Here is a 14,103-nt window from a genome sequence, read left to right on the forward strand (position 1 = left end):
ATTGATTTTACTGCTTTAGGCTTTTAACATATTATTTTTAGAGACGTTCAAATTGGAAACTAGGAAACTTACCACTGCAAGTTCACCTAAATTGCACTGTTAATTATTGTTTTTAAATATTTGCAAAAATTAAGTAAACTCTACAACTCCACTAAAGTTACTGCATTCGAGATGCAGGTAACATTAAGGAAGCCGTGAAAAAAATCAACAAGATTCCAGACTCATCATAGACTGGGGGGTGGAAGACAGACGTATATCACGGCCTGCTAGAGTATAGTAAACACAGAAAACATTTTAAAGCAACAATGTTGAAGATAGATATTTTTGTTTTGCAAATTTGCCGTCATTGAACAGAAACCAAGATGGAGATTTCATTGCAACTAATTAGAAATTCCTCTTTCAGGTATGTAATAAACGATCTTCGCACAAAATAATGTACGATACACGAGCGGTATGTTTTCTTTCAATTCTCCGAAATTAAAAAAGCTCAACTACGTTTCGCTTTTTCAATCTTTTCCTTGAACATGAAAACTTCAACATACCGCTCTTGTAACGCATATTACTATTTTCTACAATAGTCCATAAAGTTGCATTTTACCCAGTGTTATCAGTTGTAAAGTGAGCCTTTAAAAAAACTAGTGCTTAAGAAAGTAGGCTAAGTAATCACTTTACGCACAGTTATTTATTTTACGCACTGCCAAAGAAAATGAAATATTGAATGTACAAATTTTATTCAGCAAGAAATTAAACCCAACAAACTTTTATTGTAAATGATTTCCTATGTTTTCGTATCATTTATCTTAATGTTTTCTTTTTCCTTTAAAATTGTCACACAATTGGTTTTCATGATTATTCTTTATGAATTGATTAGTAGGCCGATCTATTCGAACCCTATTTAGGGAGACTTTTTTTTTGTTAAGAAAATCTCGATCTTTCTTTACTTAAATATTACACGTAACACAAATAAGTAACAAATTTAACATTCATAGCTACATTTTAGGCTTATTATTCTGAAATTACATATATTACTCATTGCAACAAGATTTATCACTCAACTGTTTCAAACCGCTTTGTAGATTATATAGCCGGTTTAGACGGCCATGAAATCGTGGTGTACATAAATACTCGTAAAACAGATTATAATTCCATGTATATTTCACTCCTTAATGGTTCTAAGTTTAGACGGCCATGAATCGTGATCTTATAACTTCAACTTGAGATATTTATTTAATGTAAATTTGTGCTATCGTAGAAAAAGCATTGTATGACACACATTTGTAAAATTATCTTTTTGGCCAACGTGTGTTTCCACAAACTTTGCTCTCGTGCCAAAAACAGAAGGTGTAGGCTACGAACTTGTCCCGTAAATAACTATTCATGAATTTATGTTTTTCTTTCAATTACATCTTAACTTATGCATATATGATAAATGTCAGTTGTTTCCAAAAATGTCGTACCTATCTTTATAGTCCTACATTTAAAGCTTTGTCCGTCTAGATGTCTTTCACTAAATTAACAATGATATTTTACAACCAAGATCGATATCGTCCCATGACGCCTTTCGGTGCTTACATCACAGAGAAATCAGAGATGGCGGACAAGCTCAAAACCGTGGATGGGCTCTGATTCAAGCATCAAGAAACGTAGATGTATCAAATACTTAGTTCTAAGAATGCAACACCCCGGTATGGAGTTCGTACCTCCTATTTTTGCCTCTGAATCGTCTTAATGGCTTGCTTAATATAAAAATCTCCTCTCTATTGTTGATTTTGAAGTATGTGCTATTTCAATACTACTCAGATAGTGTAACCGGTTTGTTCAGGTGAATCATTTCGTAAATCATATCTGTGATACTAATTCAGAATCATAGGAGATTAAAAAATAGTTGGACTAATATTATTTATTTCGACACTTACCATGATGTTGAAAGCAGCGAAGGCCATGGAATTGAACTCATGTGATCATGGTGGCCGTTCTGAAATAAAATAACTTAATAAGTGATCTAGTATTTACGTATATACGGATAAACGTACAAACAACACATCTTAGAATTAATTGACAATGCATACTAAACACAAAATTATTTAGAGCTCTTGATCCTGAGAATAATTATAAACTTATAATACGCAAAGAATCGGAGATTTACTTGAATGTCGGGTGTTATTGTAGACTGAAAAGAATTTTTACTGTTGTTGCCATGGGAACAGGCCTACGATTTGTTTACGTTCTATTATGTAGGTCGTAGTGTCAGAGTTGTAAGCTCCAAAACCAGTTGTGGAGTTAGAACGGAGCTTGAACTTGCTTATGTCTGTGGAAATACCGGAGCACGCAACTAGTCTAGTGGAGCGCTCCGCTCCGTTTAGTCCCTGTCTGACATCGCCGATGTAGGTGAACATTACATACAAAGACACTATTTCTTTTTATTTGAAGAACGTTTTTAGGTTCATGGGTGCTGTATACCTTCGCAGACAATTTTCGGCATATAATAATGAATCTCAACAAACGACACCATCTTGATCATGTTCCTCTATAAGATTTGGTTCGATTACTCTTACTACGTCACTCTTGTCTTGTGTTAAGATTAAGTTATTCTCTTTGAGCAAACTTCGTGATCCTTGGTGTTAAAGTTTCCGGTGAAGGGACTATAAGGCAAGTAAACCAGGAGATAATAGGGTAGGGTGACCAGTTCCTTCCCCCCCTCCATTGCATACATCGCCGATTAGCTACAGATTACACTAATCAGAACATAAGTGATTATAGTGACAATTTAATTTTGTTTATGTGGATACTTTTGATTTAATATAATGTTGTTTCCGTCATTAAACATATCAAGTATAATACAGGTTAACAACCTATCAATTTACTATTCATAAGGTAATTTAACTCACTGATGTTTTGGATCAAATATAAAAGTTGGAAATTTATCCTATGAAGAGGTGGAAAAATTCAAATATCTGGGAACAACAGTAACAAATATAAATGATACTCGGGAGGAAATTAAACGCAGAATAAATATGGGAAATGCCTGTTATTATTCGGTTGAGAAGCTTTTATCATCCAGTCTGCTGTCAAAAAATCTGAAAGTTAGAATTTATAAAACAGTTATATTACCGGTTGTTCTGTATGGCTGTGAAACTTGGACTCTCACTTTGAGAGAGGAACAGAGATTAAGGGTGTTTGAGAATAAGGTTCTTAGGAAAATATTTGTGGCTAAAAGGGATGAAGTTACAGGAGAATGGAGAAAGTTACACAATACAGAACTGCACGCATTGTATTCTTCACCTGACATAATTAGGAACATTAAATCCAGACGTTTGAGATGGGCAGGGCATGTAGCACGTATGGGTGGATCCAGAAATGCATATAGAGTGTTAGTTGGGAGGCCGGAGGAAAAAACACCTTTGGGGAGGCCGAGACGTAGATGGGAAGATAATATAAAAATGGATTTCAGGGAGGTGGGATATGATGATAGAGAATGGATTAATCTTGCTCAGGATAGGGACCGATGGCGGGCTTATAATAATAATAATAATAATAATAATAATAATAATAATAATAATAATAATAATAATTTATTTAACCTGGCACAGTTAAGGCCATACGGCCTTCTCTAACACTCAACCAGGAGTAAAACTGCGTTACAAAAACACTACAAATTTACAAAGTACACTACAATTTTACACACAAAACTGAACAAACTAAGGCTTATGTGAGGGCGACAATGAACCTCCGGGGTCCTTAAAAGCCAGTAAGTAAGTAATGTTTTCGATCAATTGTTGGTCATCTTCAGGTTGAAATATGTAGGCCTATAAATATTTAGAACACGAAAGTCGTAAGAATATGGCGCACCATATTACAAATATATGGAATCATATGTTTTCACAAAGCTTTAAAATCTAAAAAACACATTTAATAAAAGAATAGGCCTACATATTGAAATTGATAGTAGGTAAGTAAATGTCAAAATATGTAACATAGGCTACTGTTTTGTCTTATTACTTGTGGATCACACTGTAGCTATGTTTTTACAGAGTTTTAAAGTAAGTGTTCTGTGAATATAAAGCAGTGTATGACCTTATGAATAATAAATTGATGGGTTGTTAACCTGTATTATATTTGATATGTTCAATGACGGAAACAACATTATATTAATGGGAGGCAGAGGTGAATATTTCAAAATCCACAAAATTTATCCGATTTGTTTGAAATTGATCGTGGATACTAAATATGTTATTAGTAATGGACATACCAAGTTTCAACTTTCTAAGTACAATAGTTCTGTAAATATTAATAATTTTATAAAACTTTATATCGTTTGATATAAAATGCTCCATGCACCATATTGTAAGAAATTTTCAATGTATCTTTTTATTTATATGTTCAGAGAAGGTATATAAATAATGATAAGTATTAGTTTATGGTGGGTCCCTATCACCACGGCATGGCGCGTCCTCAGGTTGCGGATAGAGGAGACGGCCTCCAGATATGGAGGGTAGCTGCGAGTATATTGAATAAGCAGTCGTGGACAGCCGACAAGGGGTGGTCCTCCAGCTTGGGGGTTGGGCGAAGGGCTAACAACCCATCACCGTAAAAAAAAACAGCTTGTTACGAATCCCTACAATAAGCCTCGGAATAGGACTGATTCTCTGGCACGACCACAGCAAAGGAATGAGGTTTTGATAACTTAAAATCCAGACGTTTGAGATGGGCAGGACATGTAGCACGTATGGACGAATCCAGAAATGCATATAGAGTGTTAGTTGGGAGACCGGAGGGAAAAAGACCTTTAGGGAGGCCGAGACGTAGATGGGAGGATAATATTAAAATGGATTTGAGGGAGGTGGGGTATGATGATAGAGACTGGATTAATCTTGCACAGGATAGGGACCAATGGCGGGCTTACGTGAGGGCGGCAATGAACCTCCGGGTTCCTTAAAAGCCATTTGTAAGTAAGTTTATTATGGGAATAATATAGTAATACAGTTATCTTGGTTTTAATTTCATACTTTTAAAGGGCACAAAATCAAAAACTAACATCGGAATATCAAAATAAAGATAATAAAAATGGAAAAAACCAAATTTTCATTTTTTCTTCAGTTTTGTTCGAAAATTTCACCTCTGCCTCTCCTTAAATCATAACCATAAAAAGATGTTTTCGCTTAAAATAACTTAATTATGTAATGGTAAGCCTATATAGTAAAATATATTTATTAAATAGACATTTCCAGTAATTTGGAAAACTTTATATTTCTAAAAAAAATTGGATGTTATGAAACGAAACTAATGTGGCCTCTGTGACCATCCACAGTGGGGGACTGAAGCAAAATGGTTGCATGCGAACCAGTGCGATCGGTTATGTACAGCCCACTGGATTACATTTTATCGATGTCTACACATGAGCACCTTCTATCGCCATGTTATGTTAATGTTTCATAGGTCACGCTGCAGTCGACAACTTGACGTGTATTTCGGGTTGAGCACCATACAGGCGCATTTCGAGCATTATAATTTTATTCCACGCTGTTTAGCCGGCAGGGTTGGGGGGGTGGGGGGTGCGATCTACATGCAGATGCGCATGCCGGCGCGCACTTCGGTAGCAGACTGTGAACTAATAAATTACCTGCCGAACTCGTGTTAATGGCACCAAACCGGACGGCGTCTCATCGGGAATTCTGCGCAGACATCACACCCACCGCTGGCTGGTGCTAATTTCACACTATTTGCGCTCTTCAATTATCTCGCCTGCACACCTGCTGCTAGCGCTCGCATTGCATTCCTCACCCAGCATGGGTCTGCTGCGGAATCGAGGCTTTCCACGGAAGAAAATCAGGAAAGAAACTTACTAAATATTTACTAAACGGAAACCTAGACAATTACACTAGAATCGTGTGCCTAGTTCAGTTTTAAAATAATAGTAGCAGGAAAATCAAGAGAAAATCAGGAATCTAATTCGATTTTAAAGCTATATACGGAAGAAAATCAAGTTAGGATTCTGACCGCTAATTCAAAATGAATTGTAACTAAAGACAGAAAATCAGGGAAGAAACTTATTAAATATTTACGAAACGGAAGCCTAGACAATTACACTAGAATCGTGTGTCTAATTCAGTTTTAAAATAATATTAGTAGGAAAATCAAGAGAAAATCAGGAACCTAATTCGATTTTAAAGCTATACACGGAAGAAAATCAAGTAAGGATCCTGACCGCCAATTGAAAATGAAATGTAATAAAAGACGTAAAATCAAGTAAGAAAGTGATTTTTTTTTTTTTTGCTGTAAGAAATTTTATTGATTAATGGAAATTTGATTTAATTTTTTTTTCAGAATAAAATCAACAAAAACACTTACTAAACATTTAGTCAATGAAAATCTAGAAAATAAAACTATAATCTTATACCTGATTCGATTTTAGAGCATTAACAGTAGGAAAAGCATGAGAAAATCAGGGACCTAATTCCATTTTAAAGCTATACACGGAAGAAAATCAAGCTAATTCAAAATTAAATGTAAGTAATAAAAGACAGGAAATCAAGTATGAATCTATTTTTTTTTTCGTAGTAAGAAATTGTACAGATTAATGGAAATTTCATTCCGTAATTTTTATTTTGTTCAGAAGAAAACCAAGAAAGAGACTTACGAATCATTTAGTCAATGAAAATCTAGGAAATAAAACTATAATCTGATGCCTGATTCAATTTTAAAGCAATAACAGTTGGAAAATCATGAGAAAATCAGGGACCTAATTGGATTTTAAAGCTATAGGCCTACACGGAAGAAAATCAAGTAAGGATCCCGACCGCTAATTCAAAATGAAATGTAATAAAGACAGGAAATCAAGTAAAATCTATTTTTTTCACAGTAAAAGTTATATTGATTAATGGAAATTTGATTTAGTAATTTTTATTTTGTTCAGAAGAAAATCAAGAAAGAGACAGCCTACTAATCATTTAGTGAATGAAAATCTAGGAAATAAAACTATAATCTGATGCCTGATTCAATTTTAAAGCAATAACAGTAGGAAAATCATGGGAAAATCAGGGACCTAATTCGACTTTTAAAGCTATGCACGGAAGAAAATCAAGTAAGGATCCCGACCGCTAATTCAAAATGAAATGTAATAAAAGACACAAAATCAATTAAGAATATAATTTTTTCGCAGTAAGAATTTGTGTTAATTAATGGGAACTTTATTTGACAATAAAATTCTGATTTTTTATTTGTTAATTTTTGCCATCATTTATACTACGAAACTTAAGTGAATATTTTTGGTTAAGGAAGTTACATTTTTATTTTGAAGTTAGCATATCTTTGCTAGATGACATTTTAATTTCTATTATGACTTTATATGCTTGAGGCTATGAAATTTAATTTTAAATTAGGATTAGATATCTTATTATTTTGGATGTAAATTACTTTAACCTCTGGATCAATTACTGGAAGGAAAGTTATTCAATGAAGAATACTGAATCTGACTGCATTTTAAAACAATAAACTGAAGGAAATCATGCAAGAATTTTGAGTTCGAATCTCATTTTAAAACTACAATAGTAAAAAGACGACGACGAAAAAAGAGTAAGGAATGCGATTACATTTTATAGCAACAAACGGAAGAAAATCAAGTAAGAAACTTGGCAGTAGTTAAAATATTTGTTGAAAGAAAGGAAAGAAATAAGATCAAGAAGAATCTTGATTGGTAAATAAATATTTTAATCGATGATAAAAGGAACCTTTGATATAATTTCAATTTAAAGTTAATAACTAAAGAAAATAAAGCTATTAAACTAAACTTCACCCGATTACTTTAAAATGAGAGCTGGAGAAACTGGACCCTGATTCTGATGTTAGAAAAATAATAAGCAGGAAACCAATGGAAAAAATATGTAGGGTAAAGTTGCCTAATTCCGTGATAGCCCTAATTGCGTGATACGTTTTTAAACTAAATATCCCAGAATTGTGTATCTTGCTAGGAAGTTCACCGATGTCTCAAAAGTAGGAGAAAGATATCTGGCGCTATGATCGAATGACAAAGCTTTGACTGATATTCAATGTAAAAAATTTATCACGGGATTAGGGATATCACGAAATTAGGCAAATTTACCCTAATCTGATATGATTTGGAAGCAAAAAAAAAAAAAAAAAGAAACAGAAGAAAATATTATAACAAAATTCTTGGCTATTAGTCAGAATTTTAAACAATTATTGAAGGAAGAAATTCAAGTAGCTGATTTCGATTTTGCAACAATGATTGGAAAAAGGATCGGAAGAATTTGATTCAGTTCTAATTTTAAGACGATAAAGTGAAGAAGTTAAGTACGAATCTTGTACTTGTTTTCTGTTTCACACGATAAACTGAAGAAAACTGAGTAAATTTGGCAAGAATCATTAAATTCCTAGAACATCATAGTAGAGTATGATTGCTGGCACCAGGGTCATGGATCGGTTCGTGTCGCATCAGAGTACTTCTTAACATTCCTTGCACCATGCACTTCATATACTCCGAGTACAGACGGCTACGGTTGTTTACAGTCTTGGATCTAACGAAGAGCAGTTCTGTGTAAGCGTCCACATAGCATGTATTAATTACCACGTTTGCGTCTAGTCACGGAAGGTTTGAATTTACTTCGAACGCTTTAGAACTTCTAACACGGACACTTAAGCAATTTTATGTCAAGGATCTCAACACTCCCGTGTGATTGGCCAGAACTAAGATAGCCTACTCCATCAGACGTCACTCATACAGCTGTGACGTGTCCTAACTTCTTCCTGTTGCTGATGAACTCACTTCCAGAATGTCTGGTGAAATACTTAATTGTTTCCAGAGTGTAGTCAGTTTATTTCAAGTTCGAACTCTGTTTTATTCTGATGTCTTACGTTTGCATTTCAGTGAAACTAAATTTTCCGCTATTGTAATAATACTCCTCTGTGATTATGAAACCTGGACTCTCATTTTGAGAGAAGAACAGAGGTTAAGGGTGTTCGAGAATAAGGTACTTAGGAAAATATTTGGGGCTAAGAGGGATTAAGTTACTGTACAAGAGAATGGAGAAAGTTACACAGCACGTATTGTACTCTTAACAAAAGCCCGACATCGGTCCCTATCCTAAACAAGATTAATCAAATATTTCCCTCTATATCCACAGACCTCAAAGTGGGCTAACAACCGTCAAGCAACCAACATTGAATGCACACTGACTCTGTGTGACTTAAATTGTGGTTTTCTGTTAACGAACAGTGACGCGTATTATGCAAATCAAACTTTCAGGTATAACTCCCTGTGAAGTTCATTTCAACAATTTTTCCCTCGAAATTATTCAAATCAACTTTACAGGGAGTTATACCTGAAAGTTTGATTTGCAAGATTAATCCAGTCCCTACCATCATTTTAATATTATCTTCTCACCTACGTCTCGGCTTCCCCAAAGATCTTTTTTCCCTCAGGTCTCCCAACTAACACTCTATATGCATTTCTAGATTCACCCATACGTGCTACATGGCCTGCCCATCTCAAACGTCTGGATTTAATGTTCCTAATTATGTCAGGTGAAGAATACAATGCGTGCAGTTCTGTGTTGTGTAACTTTCTACATTCTCCTGTAACTTCATCCCTCTTAGCCCCAAATATTTTCCTAAGCACCTTATTCTCAAACACCCTTAATCTCTGTTCCTCTCTCAAAGAGAGAGTTCAAGTTTCACAAAACAGACAAGAAGTGTACATTGTGTCTAGAAGATGTGGGAAAATTACAGGTTGTATACTGTGAGTGCAATTATGAAAAGCACATGTGGTTAAAATGAGTGGATCTTAATGTAAATTTATAAAATAAAATAATGCTTCAATTTTTCACACCATTCCATTCCATTTTATACTCCTATATAGGCAGCTAGGGAAATATACTATTTTAAGAGTAATTTCTGAAGGGAAATATTTTTTTTGAGGCACTGAATACTGTTAAATATAAGAAATATTTATTACATATTTTGAGTAAGGTATGATGAAAACATTTTTAAATACGATTTTCACAACCCATTTTCAATTTTAAAGCATGTTTAATAGATTTATTGAGTCTATTTCAGGAGCGTAAAATCTAAATTTTTGAGCCTAAAAATCGGAAATCCAACGATAAGTTACACTTCAGATATAGAAAAATAAATATGGAAGATAGAAAAGATTATGGAGTGGCTAGAGTTGTAACAAGAAACGTAACTTTATTTATTTATTTATTTACTTAATTACTTGTCTGTCTGTCCGTCCGTCCATCCATCCATCCATCCATCCATCCATCCATCAATCCATCCATCCATCCATCCATCCAGCCATCCATCCATCCATCCATCCATCCATCCATCCATCCATCCATCCATCCATCCATCCATCCATCCATCCATCCATCCATCCATCCATCCATCCATCCATCCATCCATCCATCCATCCATCCATCCATCCATCCATCCATCCATCTATCTATCTATCTATCTATCTATCTATCTATCTATCTATCTATCTATCTATCTATCTATCTATCAGTGGCGGTTCCTCGGGGAGGGAAGGGAGGAACGTCCTCCTCACATTTTCTTCTTTTGAAAGTAAATACCAAATAAAATATGTGCCTTGAAATTCGAGGAAGATTCGATAATTTTTAAGTTCACAGCTATAAGAAAAACTCGGTTGATCGAGTTTTAAACGACGCGCGCTCATGTGCTGTAGAAAACTGTGAGAAAGATGCGAGATTGTCTGTGTGGAGGAAAGGCACTCCATTCCTCCTCTACTGCAGTTAACACACATAGACAACAGCGCGCTAGCGGCCAGAGATAGAAGCAGAGTTTTAAAGCAAGTAAATGAACGGAGAGGGAGGAGATCCTCCTCTGAATCAGTCATGGGCGGGAAATAGAAACCGACTGGTCGTGCAGCAAGCTCGCTACCGCTGCCATCTAACGATGTTGCATTCAACCGGACCATAACACATCTAGGAGGAGACACGACAAAAAAAAATTACGCAACGCTATGAAAGACACCATGTAAACTTTTTTTTAATTATAAATAAAAAATATTATTCATTGCACTTTATATAGGCTACTATTCATAGTTTGAAACTTTCGTGGATATTTGAAAGTTAAAGTCGGGTTTATGTAAAACAAAGAAGAAGTAGTTTTACGTAGTTGGCCCCTGAAATTCACTTCTATTCATTGTTCACTAGACAGGGCAACAGCCAAGTTGTCAGTTTTGTACAAATATATTTGAAACTGAAAGTAGGTACTCCAAACTACATCATTTTGAACATAAAACATTAATCGGCCACCGGCAGCTTTGAACAATAATGATAGTATGACTTTACAAGAACTGACATTCTTCAAAAGCATGTGATACTGAACTTGTAAAATGTACATGTGGCAACACAGACCACGTGGGTGGGTGCAGTGTTCTCGCTTTCCTCAGATTATTTCCCATTCCCATTTCCATTTCCGTAAAACGGTTCCGGTTACGAGTTAGTAGCTAGTCTCTTCCAACACGTGTGATGCTGTAGTGCGCTCGAAAAATGCTGCGAGGTTGTGAATTTCCTTGTAATTGTTAATTTGTGCAATTATTCAACAATGAATGGAAGTGAAAACATAATATATTTTGGACAATTTAGGAAACTCAGTTTACAAGAACAGATTATTGCTATACAGAAGGGAAGGCCAACTCCAAAACTACCTGGTCTTTCATGTGTGCATGTAAGCTAATTTGTAGCATGTTTCATTCAAGAAGGTGTCATTTAGTGCTGTTAACTTCTTTCCTCCTCTTAAGAAATATGCAGGAGCCGCCACTGCTATCTATTTATTTATTTAGTCTGGAATAGTTTAGGTCATCAGGTCTTCTCTTCCACAACACCAGGAATACAAATACAATAATAGAAATAAATAGAAAAAAATACACTATATACTAAGTTAAGCTACATAAGAAATATACACAGGTTGCAGTCACACAAACTTTAAACTTTACTTCAGGAAGAAGAAGACTAAAAAATACATTCCCACAACAAATATTTATCAATTGCCCCAATATACATTATATAGGCACCGGCGTAGCTCATACCTTAGCGCGTTTGCCTGTTAATCTGAAGTGGGTTCGATTCCCGCTTGAGTTGATTACCTCGTTGAGTTTTTTCGAAGGTTTTCCCGAATCTTAAGGCGAATGTCTTGTAATATCTGGCGAATCTTCGGCCTCAACTCGCCAAAATACCATCTCGCTACCACCAATTCCATCAACTCTAAATAACCTAGCAGTTTATACAGCGTCGTTAAATAACCAAGCAAAAAATGCTTTAGATCCGCCACTTACGACTGTTTGACTTGCGATCCGCCACTGGCATGGACATCAAAGTGATGGATCAGACAACTACCGTCGTGTAGCAGAGATTAGGATCCGCGCCTGAACATGCAGAATCATTATGCACTGAGGAATAATTCCAAATATTTCCAATTGACCTATCCCCATTCGAAGGAGGAACCACACGGGGATGACAATGAAAAGCATCTTTGTGTCGCGGCCGGGTCTACATGTAGTTCGAATTAGGAGGCTATTCACGAGGCAAATGCCTGTGCACAAAGGCATTGTGACTGCAGAGAGTGTGATTGGGATGGATTAGTAATCCGCCGTAAGAAATAGTACCAGGGCATAAATTTGTAGACCTGTGGACTGTCCAGGAAACAAGAATACTAGGGGGTTCTATGGGGCCGTGACATCCCAATTAGTGAGGCTCAATGGGGCCGTGGTTACTCAATACACCCGTAGTAAAATGATGGAATGTTAGCCTATGTACAATAATAATACTCAGCAGAGATGAGGTAACGCATGGAGAGGAGAGGGGTGTGGTTTTCTATACGGGCTATTCCATATGAAATCGATCAGTAAAAAACCTCGCATTTGTTATATACTCTAATTTTTTCCCTATTTATACAAGTTGCTGAGGACAGTGCATTTTCAAAAATATACTATCGAAAGTCAAACGGTTTTCGTATTACTTGAGCGACAAATTTAGCGTCTTTTATAAAAACAAGCCTCTTTCAGCGCTCAGAACTCTGGAACCGTTCACCATTCCTTCCAGTGCATCCTTCAGCAGGCAGTTTCTTCTCAGCCAGTTACCCAGCCAATTCCTTTTTCTCTTCCTTATCAGTTTCAGCATCATTCTTTCTTCATCCACTCTTTCCAACACAGCTTCATATTGTTTTATACGAAATATTTTGTAGCGTGTTTTGGGAAAATCATTGATTTAATTCCCAATATGCTGAGTCGATTTAAGAGGGCAGTGTATTACGATAATAAATTATTGAAAGAATTTTAGTTTTGTCCTTTAAGTGCGCAGAACTTTGAACGTAATAATTGGGCCGTTCAGAGCAAAAATAGTGTAAGCCAAAATTGGATAATGAGGTTTAAAGTAAAAATTCTGCAAAATACAGCGCAAAGTTGTAATTAATATGTTCTTCGTGCTATTCACCGACTACTAATAGTTTAAATAAATTGAATATTAATTGCTACTTTGCGCTGTATTTTACAGAATGTTTACTTTAACCCTCATTACCCATTCTTGACTTACACCACTTCTGCTCTGAACAGCTCAAATGTAACATTGTCAAATTCCTTTGTAGAACGATATTGGCGATAGCGAAATGGTTTTCTGTAGAGGTCAGCCTGAGCATTCACCACGAGGTTACCTCACATTGGCCTTACAGTTGAAGAAAACCTCGATAAAAGCCAACTATTAACCCAAATGTGATTCAAGCTAACACACGCCCCAGCATGTGACCTGTCCTTTAACTCCTACACCGCTGTTATATTCCACAATGTGTTCATGATTATATTTTGTTGAACTCAACAGAAAATAACAGACATTATTTTAACAGTGTTACTCGTTCCTTTATAATTCACTGATCCACTGGCGTGTTTATTTCTCGTGCACAATTTTTTTTTAGTAGGTTATTTTACGACGCTTTATCGACATCTAAGGTTATTTAGCGTCTGAATGAGATGAAGGTGATAATGCCGGTGAAATGAGTCCGGAGTCCAGCACCGAAAGTTACCCAGCATTTGCTGATATTGGGTTGAGGGAAAACCGCGGAAAAAACCTC

General features: G+C 35.7%; 1 protein-coding gene across 1 annotated transcript in view; it reads left to right on the forward strand.

The window, feature by feature from the left end:
• Positions 1-14,103, forward strand: part of LOC138711244 (T-box transcription factor TBX20-like) — a 298,047-nt gene that overhangs the window by 188,560 nt on the left and 95,384 nt on the right. The window lies entirely within an intron of this gene.

The sequence above is a fragment of the Periplaneta americana genome, chromosome 12 (genome assembly GCF_040183065.1).
Source record: "Periplaneta americana isolate PAMFEO1 chromosome 12, P.americana_PAMFEO1_priV1, whole genome shotgun sequence".
NCBI lineage: Eukaryota > Metazoa > Arthropoda > Insecta > Blattodea > Blattidae > Periplaneta > Periplaneta americana.